General features: G+C 39.1%; 1 protein-coding gene and 1 non-coding gene across 2 annotated transcripts in view; both read left to right on the forward strand.

Annotated features, from left to right (window-relative positions):
* The window catches only part of UBE2K (ubiquitin conjugating enzyme E2 K), a 74,948-nt gene that overhangs the window by 10,330 nt on the left and 50,309 nt on the right, over positions 1–14,309 (forward strand). The window lies entirely within an intron of this gene.
* Positions 5,137–5,284, forward strand: LOC132008660 (U12 minor spliceosomal RNA). Its single transcript, XR_009401689.1, has one exon. It is a non-coding gene; the product is annotated as a U12 minor spliceosomal RNA (small nuclear RNA).

Genomic DNA, 14,309 nt, shown 5'->3' on the forward strand with positions numbered 1-14,309 from the left:
ATAGTCCCACATTGGGCTCTCTGCTCAGCAGGGAGCCTGCTTCCTCCTCTCCTCTCTCTGCCTGCCTCTCTGCCTACTTGTGATTTCTCTCTGTCAAATAAATAAATAAATAATCTTTAAAAAAAAAAAAAAAAGAAAGAAAGAAAGAAGTAAGTCACATTTTTCTATTTTTTCCTGTATGGTATGCTTTTTGTATGTTGTTTAGGAAATCTTTTCCTTTAATTACAAAGATGTTTTAAATTTGGTTATAGGAGCAAATGAGGTTATATTCCTTAACTACTGTCCTCAGGCTTCTGTCTCCACCATATCATATGGAAACTACTTCTTCAGGAATTATCATTATCTTCCCACTTGTCAAATGTGGAGTAACTTCTCATCAGTCCATTTTTGTATACCTTTCACTTCATTTCTCAATGCTTGCCTCTTGTGGTTGCTCTGATACTGCTGTTTTGCCTTCATACTGTGTTACGTACTACACTTTATAAGTTGATTTCATCTGTTATTTTCCATTTATCTCTTAAATCTTTGTTTCCTTTTTTGCATTCCTTTTGTTAATCACTCTAGGTTGGGTTTTTACCCAGATGGACTATTAAAAGTAAAATTTTTATTTACTATTATAGTAAAACAGTTTGCTTATATTTTTTTAAACTTACCTCTTTTTTATCCCTAGGTTCTTTTTTAAATAGATTTTATTTATTTATTTATTTATTTATTTATTTATTTATTTAAGAGAGAGCGCGCACAAGCAGGGAGAGTAGCAGGCAGAGGGAGAAGCAGACTGCCCACTGAGCAAGGAACCTGAAGTGGGACTTGATCCCAGGACCCTAAGATCATGACCTGAGCTGAAGGCAGAGGCTTACCCTACTGAGCCACCCAAGTGTCTAAGACAGTTTGCTTATTTACATTTATTTCTCTGCACCCTCTCTTCAGCCCTCCTGGTGCCATGCCACAGGATGGATGGATTTATTTATTTATTTGTTTATTTTATATTTATTAGAGCAGGGGGAGGACAGAGGGAAAGGAAGAAGCAGACTCCCCACTCAGTAGGGAGCTGGATGGATGCAGGGCTCTATCCCGGGATCCTGGGATCGTGGTATAAGCCAGAGCTGGATGCTTTGACTGGGCCACCCAGGTGCCCCCATGCCACATGATTTATGACCTTGTCATTTTCCTTTAGTTTCTCTACTGCCTATTGCATAAAGGCCAACTTGTATACTTTTGTTCTAGCTTGCCTTTCTGGACCTGTTCCTGTCAAGTCTCATCACAGTTGCATGCGTACACATACTTCACTCTCAGACCTTCAGCTGTACTAAACTGTTCGCCATTTAGTTATTCTGTCTGCCTGGAATAAGCCCTTCCTCCTCCTTTGCCTTTGAAATAAACTTATCCTAAAATGCTGCCACTTCTAAACCTTTTGTGGAAAACACAGTTTACCCCTGGTTCCCAGTGTCATTTTGTTAGGATTTTGTTAGAGTAGAAACTGTAGATATATTGGTAATTTTTTTAAAAGATTTTATTTATTTATTTGATAGAGACAGCCTGAGAGGGAACGCAGCAGGGGGAGAGGGAGAAGCAGGCTCCTGCTGAGCAGGGAGCCCAATGGGGAACTGGATCCCAGGACCCGGGGATCATGACCTGAGCGGATGGCAGATGCTTAATGACTGAGCCACCCAGGTGCCCTATACGTTGGTAATTGTACATATGTCTTTCTGTCCTCCTAGATATCATTGAGCTCCATGAGGATGCTTATTCATCTTTTTTCCTTTGTCTTGTATAGTGCCTGGCATTGGTAGGCTTAATAACATTTACAATAAGACAGAAAATCTTTGATAATCATCTACTTTTGTTTTTTTGGAGTTGCTGCAGAAAGTGTGTAAACCTTTGCATAGGTGTTAGGGCTGCCATGTTACTCTGATAATTTTTTTTTTAGCCTTTTTGGGATTACATATTTTTCTAGTTATTACAGATGCAGGGCTAGTTTATGTAGCCTTCTTTGTCAAGTGACTATGGGTACTTTACTTTTAGGTTTCTTTGTTTTGTTTTGTTTTGTTTGTGTGGTTTTATTTGTTTTTGCTTAATTTGAGGGAGAGAGTGGGCAAGAGAGACAGAGAACATGAACAGGGAGGAGGAACAGAGAGAGAAGCAGACTCCCCACTGAGCAGGGGGCCTAATGTATGGCTCTGTCCCAGTACTCTAGGAGCACAACCTGAGCCAAAGGCAGATGCTTAACTGACTGAGCCACCCAGGCACCCAAGGTTTCTTTGCTTTATGTGAACTGTCCTGTTTGGGATTGATGTACTTAAGAGTGTGGGTTGTCTGATACTGTTGTTTTTCAGCAGTGATAATACATTTTACTTCATTTTTCTTAAATCCTTCTGTAGTAGTTCCTTTTTTTTAATAGAATATACTAAAGTTTATGCATCTTTCGAACATCTGGTTATTTCCAGGTTTTGCTGGTACATGTGTGTAAGAATTGTGGATGTTTATCTGAGAGTGGTATTACTAGGCCATTGGGTGTTTGGATGGGATATATGTGTCAGACATTTTATCTGTAGGCGTGGTCATACTTTGATTAAATCCTTAGGTGCTTTATCTCTTATTGCTCTTAGGAACTGTGAGTGTGAGTCATTGAAGGCAAAGACTTATATTTTCAGTTCTCCATAGCTTAGCTCATTGCCAGGTAAGCAGGAAGCTTACCTGGCAATTTGTTTTCCCTAATGAGTTTAAGGGTTTTTTTTTTTTTTTTAAGCGCCAGGGAGCTCATTCTCAACCATTATGAAGGTATGACCGCTTATCCTGCTTCTGAGAGTAGGGACTTTATAATATGTTGATAAAGGTGGCCCATAGATGAAGAATGGGTTTCTGTTCAGTGTAAGTGTTGATAATTTGGTCACTTCATGCTTTGGGGTGATGTAATGTCAAAGCCAAACCTGGGAAATAAGATGGTGAGAAGGCAGTCATTTTTTTATTTGTTTTGCAGTTTTCCTTGTTAAAGATCTTAGGGAGCATCTATTTAGTATTATATATAATGTCATCTATATCACTGTGGGTTAACTCTTAATAGTTTAAGTCTACATTTTTCTCCATTTATTTAACAAATATTTATTGAATACCATCTGTGTTGTTAATAAGATAGACATAATCCAGGGGGCCTGGGTGACTCAGTTTGGGCAGCTCAGTTGGTTAAGCCTCTGCCTTCAGCTCAGGTCATGATCCCAAGGTCCTCGGATGGAGCCCCTTCCCCTCCTAGTTGGGCCCCCTGCTCAGCAGGGAGTCTCTTCTCACTCTGCCCCTCCCCCTGCTCATGCTTGGGTGTGTGTGTGCGCGCATGCCAAGTGCTCTCTGTCTCTGAAGTCAGTCAGTCAATCTTTAAAAAAGAAAAAAAAGATACACATAGTCCACGCTGTTATGGAGTAAGTTATGATCTAGTAAGGCCATGAAACATTGAACAATGTCTGTTTGTTTGAATTTAAGTAAGGAGAACTGTGGGGTGGTGTAACCTAATCTCAGGGAAAGAGTTCTTTGGGAATAACCCTTAAACTGATAGTTGGGAGGGTAAATTGGAATTAACTTAGTCATACATCAGGATGATCAATTCTTATATGCATACAGAAAGCACTAGTAATCATTATAGTCACTGTAGAACCATTTAATTGCTTTTCCCTTTTAAATAAATAGCCAGTTTCTGTGAATACAAAAGTAACATGTTTGCTTATTATTGAATTTTGGAAACTACATGGAACTATAATAAAGTAAAAATTATCTGTAATCACACCCCTGGGGATAATTCTTTTTTTTTTTTAAGATTTTAATGATTTATTTGACAGAGAGCGAGAGATCATAACTAAACAGAGAGGCAGGCAGCGAGAGAGGGGTAAGCAGGCTCCCCGCTAAGCAGAGAGCCCGATTCTGGACTTGATCCAAGAACCCTGAGATCATGATCTGAGCCGAAGGCAGAGGCTTAACCCAATGAGCCACTAGGTACCCCAATAATTCTTTTCTTTAAAATATTTTTGTCTATGAAATAGTTCAAACATGTGAGATACATCTTAATTTTGTTTAATTTTTTTTAAATGTATGTTTGCATATATAAACACATTCTGAAGTTTTCCAAAGATTTGAGTATAATTCCAATCTGACTTTCAACCCAGATTTGCAATTTTTAATGTTTTTCAGTGATTTGAAGCTGTCTTTCACTATTAGACTCCCTACTTTTTTTTTTTTTTTTTAAGGTTTTATTCATTTAGGGGCACCTGAGTGGCTCAGTCATTAAGTGCTGCCTTTGGCTCAGGTCATGATCCCAGAGTCCTGGGATGGAGCCCCACATTGGGCTCCCTGCTCTATAGGAAGCCTGCTTCTCCCTCTCCCATGCCCCTTGCTGTGTCTCTGTCAAATAAATAAAATCTTGGGAGGAGAAAAGGTTTTATACGTTTATTTGAGAGGGTATGTGTGCATGATCAGGGGGAAGGGCACAGGGAGAGGGAGAACCAGAGTACCCACTGAGCAGGGAGCCTGATGATTCCCGAGAAGCTCAAAAGGTAGGCATCCTCATTGGTAAGCATCATGGTTTGTCTTTGTATCATCAATGCCAAAAGCTTTTTATTTAACAAATACTTTTTAAAATTTTTAAAAAGATCTTATTTATTTATCTGTAAGATCAGAGGAAATAGTGAATGTAAATTAAAGGCCATAAATTAGGAATAAATTTGCTATGTTTAAGCAAGCAAAAGGAGGTTATTGTGGCTGGAGTATTGTGGGTAAGAGGCCGTGAAGGATGCAAGATGAAGTTAGAGATGTAGGCAGGAGCCAGATCACACAAAATTTAAGTCCAAAGTAAGGAATTTGTGTTGTGACTCTGAAATCCATTTGAGGATTTAAAGAAAACAAAATTTTTGTTTTTAAAATACCACTTTGGGGACACTTGGGTGGCTAAGATGGCTGAGGGTCTAGCTCTTGATTTCAGCTCAGGTCATAGTCTCAAGGTTGTGGGATCAAGCCCCACATTGGGCTCCATATTGGGTGTGGAGCTCTCTTGGGAATCTCTTTCCCTGTTCCTCTGCCCCTTCTCCCTCACCCACCTCACCCCTACTCTCTAGATCTTTCTCTCTTAAAAACAGAACAAAACAAAACACTCTGATGCCTTAAACTTATGACTAAGGAAATAACAGTTCAGGGTGATGCCTGATTCCTCACTGCTAATGTGAGATGTATTTTTGAGTAGGTAAATGTTGCCCCAAGGTTACCCGTCTACCTTGTGGGATCCTTGGGATTCAAGATCTACCCCTCCCCCTTAAGAGAAATACCTCTTTAGCTGCTGTGTGGAGAATAAATTGACACTGAAGATGTAAAGAAAAAGGGTTTCGGAGTTAGGGGTTGATTTTTGCTGGAGTAAAGTCCAGTCTGGAAAGTATCCCAGAGTTAGTTGGTTAGGGATTATACAGTGTTAGTAGATTACTGACTTTCAGTTTACCTTTCTTAGGAGTTTGACCCTTGTCCTTAAACTCTCAAAATGCCTGTCACAGCTCCAGACAACATGTCTGAATTTCAGAAAGGGAAAAGCATAATCAGCATGTCAGCTGAGCTTCCCCTTTTTAAAGAGCTTTCTGAGAAATCCCATTCAGTGACATCTATTTTTATTTTTTTTTATCCTGGCCTGTGTCATAACATCTTCTTGGTTTACGTGAAACTGGGGGATGTTTTTTTAGCTGAGCACATTGCTCCCCAATTAAAGTCAGGGTTTCATTAGGAAAGAAAAAAGAGGAAGGAAGTTGGTTAGACATCTTGCCCTGTGGAGGTGGGAAGTGGCAGGAATGAAGTAAGGAAGACCTTTTTGGAAGCCTTTCTAGATAGCCTAGGCAAGAGATGATTGTAGCTTGGGATTACAGTTAAATAGGCTGAAGAGAAGTATTTGGGATATGTTTTAAAGGTAAGTCAAAAGAGCTTGCTGGGGCGCCTGGGTGGCTTAGTGGGTTAAAGCCTCTGCCTTCGGCTCAGGTCATGATCCCAGGGTCCTGGGATCGAGCCCCACATCGGGCTCTCTGCTCGGTGGAGAGCCTGCTTCCTCCTCTCTCTGCCTGCCTCTTTGCCTACTTGTAATCTGTCTGTCAAATAAATAAATAAAATCTTTAAAAAAAAAAAAGAGAGCTTGCTGATGGTGCAGATGAAAAGTGAAGGACCTGGGAAAACACCTACTCTTTTACCTAGGAACCAGACATTTGGGGTGCTATTTTCCGAGATGGGAAAGAGTGGGAGGAGCACATGGAAAGTGTCTGGGAAGATTTAAGAGTTTTGCTTCGTTCTTGTCAGGTTAAAGCTTAGACTGGGTGACTTAACTGTAGGAGAATTTGGTAGGAAAAGGAGGGAGCCTAGGACAAAGTTCTGGTTTTTGTCATGGATGCCTAGCATCTTTTGTGGTTGAGCCTAGAAGAAACATCAAAAGATAAGGAGAGTGAGCTTTTAGTGATATATTAGGAAAATTAGGGGAGTGTGGTGTCTTTGAAATCAAGAGATGAGTTCCGAGAATGGTCAGTTTTGTTATGCTGCTGAGTAAAAGAAATGAGCACTGAATTTGCAGCACAGTTATCATTGGTGACCTTGACTAGAATATTTTCATTGGAATGGTGAAGATGGATGATGATGATTGAACAGAGTTAGGAAGTGAGGTGAGAAACTAGAATCTATGGTCAGCTAAAGTTTGTTTTGACAGGAGCAGAGAAGAGAAGGGGAACTGCAGAAGAATATGGCTTCAGAAATCTTAATTTTTTTTTTTTTTAAGATACTATTTATTTATTTTAGAGAGAGAGAGAGAGCACATAAGTGCAGGCAGGAGAGGGGTAGGCAGACTCTGTGTTGAGCTTAGAGCCCAACTCGGGGCTTCATCTCCAACTCAGAGATCATGACTTAAGCCAAAATCAAGGCTTAGACACTTAATTAACCGAGCCCCCCCAGGTGCCCCTTAAAAAATTTCTCATAGTTTATTGATTATGTTTGTATATTGATGGAGGGGAAAAATTGATTATGCTAGAGAAAGGAGGAGTGATTGAGCCTGTAAAGTCCTTGAGAAGAACAGAGGGGGGATATTACGAGCATAAATGGAAGGATGCTTAATTTTTTAATAGGAGCAGAGACACTTAGGGCAATGTTAAGTTTTCATTTGGGATTTGTGGTCTTCACTTGAACATGAGACCAATTAATGATGGTTGTGTGTGTGTGTTTTCCCAGCAGTGCTGCTTGGGGCAGATACAGGAAGGTGGTTTTGTTTTGTTTAAGTTAATTGGGGAATGAATTTAACTAGCATGGGGCTTTGCCATGTGAGTACCATGAAGGAACAAAAGCTTCAAGGTTAGCAAGGGAATGACTGAGAATGACGGAGAGTGGTGATGTTCGATTAAACTAGCTAATAGCTGGGTTTGGAGTACTAAATAGTGACTTGATCTAAGGAGGTTGGGAATTTGAGAAACTTGAAATGGACTTCAGAGAAGGTACAGTTTCTGGTGATGACGAAGTTATGTTTATGACCATGGGGAAAAGATTTATAATCTTTAAATATTTATTAGAAGCACAGTCTTTGTCTCCTTACTCTTTTTTGAGAATTTAGAAATGTACAAAGATGGCAGGTGTAAGCAACAGTCTCTCATCAGACGCAGATAGCTGTTGCTAGTAACATTTTTTTTTTTTAAGATTTCATTTATTTTCAGAGAGAAAGCACAGGCAGGGAGAGCAGCTGGCAGGGCATGCAGAGGGAAAAGCAGGCTTCCCGTTGGGCAACAAGCATGACAGGGGACTCTATCCCAGGACTCTGGGATCACGACCTGAACCGAAGACAGACTTAACCGACTGAGTCGCCCGGGGCAACCCGGCATCCTTTTTGTTTGTGTGTTTTTTTAAACCAAATCAAGGTTATAGTATGTAGTATTACTGTTTTGTATTTTTTTTTCCCTCTTAATATGTTTTCTGTTTCCTTTTCTTCCTAAGTAGGCTCCATGCCCAACTGAGACTTGAACTCACCACCATGAGAACAAGACCTGAGCAGAGATCAAGAGTTTGATATTTGGGGCTCCTGCGTGGCTCAGTAATTTAAGCATCTGCCTTTGGCTAGGGTCATGATCCCAAGGTCCTGGGATTGAGCCCTACATTGGGCTTTCTGCTTAGTGGGGACCCTGCTTCTCTCTCTCCCTCTGCGTGCCACTCTGCTACTTGTGTGAGTGCTTGCTCTCTCTCTCTCTAATAAATAAATAAATAAAATCTTTAAAAAAAAAGATGTTTAACTGACTGAACTACCCAGGCACCTGATAAATATTAAATATTCTTTTAAAATGTTTACTGTTCAGAGGTGCCTGGCTGGCTCAATTGGTGGATTGGGCAACTCTTGTTCTCGGGGGTTATGAGTCTGAGCCCCACGTTGGATGTAAAGATTACTTAAAATCTTTTTTTTTTTTTTAAGATTTTATTTATTTATTTGAGAGAGAGAGAGAGACAGGGAGAGAGGGAACACAAGCAGAAGGAGAGAGAAAAACAGACTTCCTGCTGAGCAGGGAGCCTGACATGGGGCTCCATCCCAGGACCCTGGGATCATGACCTGAGCCAAAGGCAGGTGCTTAATGCCTGAGCCACCCAGGTGCCCCAAGATGACCTAAAAATCTTAAAAAAAAAAAAAAAAAATTATTGTTTAAATAGTAAGTGGCATTAAATATTAATAGTATTTAACAGATATTTAATATTAAAAACAAAACCAGTTTTGTTTTAAAGTTTTATTTGTTTAAGTAATCTCTATACCCAACATGGGACTTGAATTCAGTGGCCCCAGGATCATGCTCTTCTGACTTAGCCAGCCAGGTGCCCCTAAATCATTCTTTTCTCAAACATTTAAAGGTTGTTTCTGTTTCTTCCAAAGTGTGTGTGTGTATGTGTATGTATTGAATGGAATATATATAATTTTTATATTAATTTATTTCCCTAAGATAGATTTCCTGGAAAAAGTTACTGGGTAATAGTGTCTGAATTTCTCATATGCTGATGACCAAAGTGCTTTCCAGAAAGTTTGTTGTAAATTACTGTAGCACTGGCACTGCATGAGGTAGCCAGTTTCATCATGGTCTTACCAGTAATACAATCTTTTTTTTTTTTAAAGATTTTATTTATTCGACAGAGAGAGATCACAAGTAGGCAGAGAGAGAGGAGGAAGCAGGCTCCCCGCTGAGCAGAGAGCCCGATGCGGAACTCCGTCCCAGGACCCTGAGATCATGACTTGAGCCGAAGGCAGAGGTTTAACCCACTGAGCCACCCAGGCATCTTTTCCCTTTTTTAAGAAAAATAGAATTTTATCTCAATTTCATGTATATACTTTGTCAAATTAAGGCCTGTATTGTTCAAATTAAGGCATTTAAAATACATTTTTAACTTTTTTGGATTTTAAGATTTATTTATTTTTAGAATGCGTGTTTGCAGGGTTGGGGGAGTAGAAGGAGAGGGAGAAACTTAAGCATAGTCATTGCTGAGTGTGGATCCCAACTCATGACCCTGACTGAGATCACTACTGGAGCAGAAACCGAGAGCCCCATGCTCAACCAAATGTGCTCCTTAATATTTTATTTTTAAGTAATCTGTACACCCAACTGGGGCTCAGATTTACAACCCCCAAATCAAGAGTCATATGCTTCACCGACTGAGCCAGCCAGCACTCCCCAAGTGCTTTTTGATAAAAGTTTTCATGGAGTGAAATCATTATTGAATTCTTGGAATACATTTCTCTTGGCCGTTTTGAATAGTACTTCAATTTGTAATGTATGTTAACCAAGATTTTGTTCAGAGTTGTGTATCTTTTTAGTGAGATTTGCCTATTTTTCTTCAGGATTGTGGTGGGTAAGTTTTCGGGGTAGGGACTCAGAGCCATGTTTGTTTTATAAAATGTGTTTATGATCATTCTTTTCATTTCATTGTTTTCAAGCCATATGGGATTATTCTTTGTAAATTGGGATATGTGTTTGAGAACCCAGGTGGCTTTTTAGAGCAGTTGCTGAAAGGCATGTTCTTTGTGAATTTCTTTCTCTGTCTTAATGTCCTGTTCATGTTCAAAATTTTTGTCAATTTAGGTGTTTTAAGAATCTCATATGTAATACACTTTTGTTATTTATGATGTTATTAATATGTAGCAAATACAGGGTTTGATTTACTTCATTTTTTAGTTTCTTTTTCCCACCTTTACTTATTATCTTATTAATTGAGCCGAAGACTTTTCAATTTTATTTTAGTTCTAATGTTTTTCTTCCTTTGGTTTCATTTCTTTAGTTATTTTTTTCTTTTTTACCATCAGTACTTTTTATCATTTAAGATTCCTTTGCATTTTCTTAGTGATACAGGAATTTGGAAGATTAAAAAGTTGTTTTAAATTAAGGATAGAGGGTCTTTGTGAAAATTTATTCAATGCAGAAATATGTGGAGTAAAAGTTTTCTTCTTTTTTTCAATCATTACTTTGGTGGGGAGAGAGAATGGGGGAGATGGGAGAGGGAGAGAGAGTCTTAAGGAGACTCAGCACTGAACCCAGAGTTCGGCATGGGGCTTGATCTCATGACCTAGAGATCATGAGCTGAACCAAAACTAGGGTCAAATGCTTAACTAACTGTGCCACCCAGGTGCTCCAGAGTAATAGTTTTCAATACTTACTCACCCTTTCCTTCCTGTCTTCAATCCTAATCCTCTTTCAGAGGGAACTTTGAGTAACTTTTTCCATGTTTTTATATATTTAGTAAACACAGGAATTTTCAGTTTATGAACTTTCTTACATACGAGCAAAGTTACAACCACAGTAAAAGTATTTTAGCTCTGTGAGTGATGATAGTTGATGTCAAGGAAGACTTGTGTAGAATCACAAGATTTAAGAACAACTTTTTGGCACACCCTGCTTCCACAGATGCATAGCTTCCCTCATCAGTATCCCCTATAAACTGCCAAGGTATAGGTTACATTTGTTATAACTTATGAACCTACACTGATAGATCACAATCACCCAAAGTCTATAGTTTACCTTAAGGTGGTTCACCTTTGGTTTTGTTTATTCTGGGGGCAGTGTAATGTGTTCATCATTATAATATCATACAGAGTGGGTTTTTTTTTTTTAAGTGTTTATTTTTTTTAATACGATCTTATTTATTTGACATACAGAGATCACAAGTAGAGAGGCAGGCAGAGAGAGAGAGATAGGGGGAAGCAGGCTCCCTGCTGAGCAGAGAGCCTCATGCGGGGCTTGATCCCAGCACCCTGGGATCATGCCTGAGCCAAAGGCAGAGCTTTAACCCACTGAGCCACCCAGGCACCCCTAAGTTTAATTTTTAGTCATCTCTGTACCCAACATGGGGCTTGAACTCCTGACCCCAAGATCAAAAGTTGCATGTTCTAACAACTGAGCCAACCAGGCACCTCCCCAGAGTATTTTCATTGCCCTAAAAATCCTCTGTTTCATCCTATCCATCTCTCTCCCCACTGCCACCACTGCTGACCTTTTTACTGTCTCCATAATTTTGCTTTTCCAGAATGGCATATAGTTGGAATTGCACAATTATGTAGGCTTTTCAGATTGACTTCTTTCAATTAGCAATAGGCATCTAACTATCCTCTGTATCTCTTTGTGGCTTGATAGTTATTTTTATTATCTATTTATATATGTAATAAATACATATTTAATTTTCCATTATCTGAATATATGACAGTTTATCCATTCCTATACTGACGTACATCTTGGTTGCCTCCAAGTTTTGGCAATCATGAAAAAAGCTGCTATAAACAACCGTGTACAGGTTTTTGTGTGGACATAAATTTTCAACTCCTTTGAGTAAATAACCAGGGAGTGTGATTAGTTCTGTAAGAAACCACAACTGTCTTCCAGGGTGGCTGCATAATTTTGTATTCCCACCAGCACTGATTGAGAATTTTTGCAGTTCCACATACTTGCCAGCATTTCATCCAGATTTTGGCTCTTCTAATAGGTGTGTAGTGGTATCTCATTGTTACAATTTGCGTTTACCCTGTGGCATTATGAAGTGGACCATCTTTTCATATGTTTATTTGCAGTCTGTATATCTTGTCTGTTAAGGTCTTAAGTTCATTTTTTGTGTTGTTTTCTAATTTTTGAGTTTTATGAATGTATTACTTTTAAAGATTTTATTTATTTATTTGACAGAGATCACTAGTAGGCAGAGAGGCGGGGGTGGGGGAAGCACGCTCCCCAGTGAGCAGAGAGCCTGATATGGTGCTCGATCTCAGGACCCTGAGATCATAAGGTGAAGGCAGAGGCTTAACCCACTGAGCCACCCAGGTGCCCCTCTTTGTATGTTTTGTGTAACAGTCCTTTATCAGATACATCTTTCGCAGGTATTTTCTCCCAGTCCCTTATTCCTTCATTCTGACATTGTCTTTTGCACAACAGTTTTCTATTTTAATGAAGTTCTAGTTATCAGTTATTTCTTTCATGGATTCAACCTTTGGTGTTTTATCTAAAAAGTTATAGCCATACCAAGTTTATCTAGATTATCCCCTTTGTTATCTTCCAGGAGTTTTATACTTTTGTATTTTATGTTTAGGTCTCTAATCCATTGAGTTAATTTTCATGAAGGGTGTTGTAAGCACTGTGTCTAGATATTTTCCCCCCATGTGTGTATGTCTGTTGTTTAAGAAATATTTGTTGAAAAGACTGCTCTGTTGTAGTCACTTTGCTCTTTTGTCAAAGATTAGTTGACTATTATATTTATGTGCGTCTATTTCTGGGCTATATATTCTGTTTCATGGATCTCTTTGTTCTTTGGCCGGTACCATGTTTTGATTATGGTAGCTTTACAGTAAATTTTTTTTTTTTTTAAGATTTTATTTATTTGGGCGCCTGGGTGGCTCAGTGGGTTAAGCCACTGCCTTCGGCTCAGGTCATGATCTCAGGGTCCTGGGATCGAGCCCCACATCGGGCTCTTTGCTCAGCGGGGAGCCTGCTTCCTCCTCTCTCTCTACCTGCCTCTCTGCCTGCTGGTGATCTCTCCCTGTCAAATAAATAAATAAAATCTTAAAAAAAAAATTAAAGATTTTATTTATTTATTTGACAGGGAGAGATCACAAGTAAGCAGAGAGGCAGGCAGAGAGAGAGGAAGGGAAGCAGGCTCCCTGCTGAGCAGAGAGCCCTATGCGGGACTCGATCCCAGGACCCCGAGATCATGACCTGAGCCGAAGGCAGCGGCTTAACCCACTGAGCCACCCAGGCGCCTGCTTTGCAGTAAATCTTGAAGCTCGGTAATGTCACTCCTCTGTTTGTTTAGTCCTTTAATATCATCCATCAGAGCTTTGTGAGTTTCCTCATATAATTCTTACACATATTTGTTAGATTTATACCTCATTATTCTGACTTACTGGTGCTAATGGTAAATGGTTTGTGTTTTTGAATTCAGATTCCAATTTTTCATTGCTGATATATATAAAGTGATTGATTTTTGTGTATTAACCTTGTGTCCTGCAGCCTTGCTATAATTGCTTATTCTCAGAATTTGTAATTTCTTTCAGATTTTCTATATGGTGTCATTTGTGAACAAAAATTTATTTTTTCCTTCTCAATTTGTACACCTTTTCTTATTGCAGTAGCTAGAACTAGTTTAATGTTGAAAAGGAATGGTAAGAGGTAATATCCTTGACTTCTACCTGATCTTACTGAGAAAGCTTTGCGTTTCTCACCATTAAATATGATGTTAGCTCTTAGTTTTTTTGTAAACATTATTTATCAAGTTGAGAAAGTTCCATTCTATTCCTAGTTTATATGGAGTGTTTTTATTGTGAATGGGTTTTGGATTTTGTGAAATAGTTTTTCTAGTTCTGTTGATAACGATTGCATGGTTTTTCTTTTAACCTATCGATATGATCAGTACATTAATTAATTTTCGAACATTGTATTAGTATGTGTAGCCAGGATAAATTCCACTTGTCATGGTATACAGTTGACCCTTGAACACAACACAGATTTGAATAGCATAGGTCTACGTAATACATTTTTTACAAATACAGTAGAGTAACATATTTTCTTTATGATCTTGTGGGTATATTCTCTTCTCTAACTCACATTATTGTAAGACTACAGTTGTTGTTTTTTTTTTTTTTTTTAAGATTTTATTTATTTATTTGACAGAGAGAGATCACAAGTAAGCAGAGAGGCAGGCAGAGAGAGGAGGAAGCAGGCTCCCTGCGTAGCAGAGAGCCTGATGCGGGGCTTGATCCCAGGACCCTGGGATCATGACCTGAGCCAAAGGCAGAGGCTTTAACCCACTGAGCCACCCAGGTGCCT

Source organism: Mustela nigripes, chromosome 1 (assembly GCF_022355385.1).
Source record: "Mustela nigripes isolate SB6536 chromosome 1, MUSNIG.SB6536, whole genome shotgun sequence".
Taxonomy (NCBI): Eukaryota; Metazoa; Chordata; class Mammalia; order Carnivora; family Mustelidae; genus Mustela; species Mustela nigripes.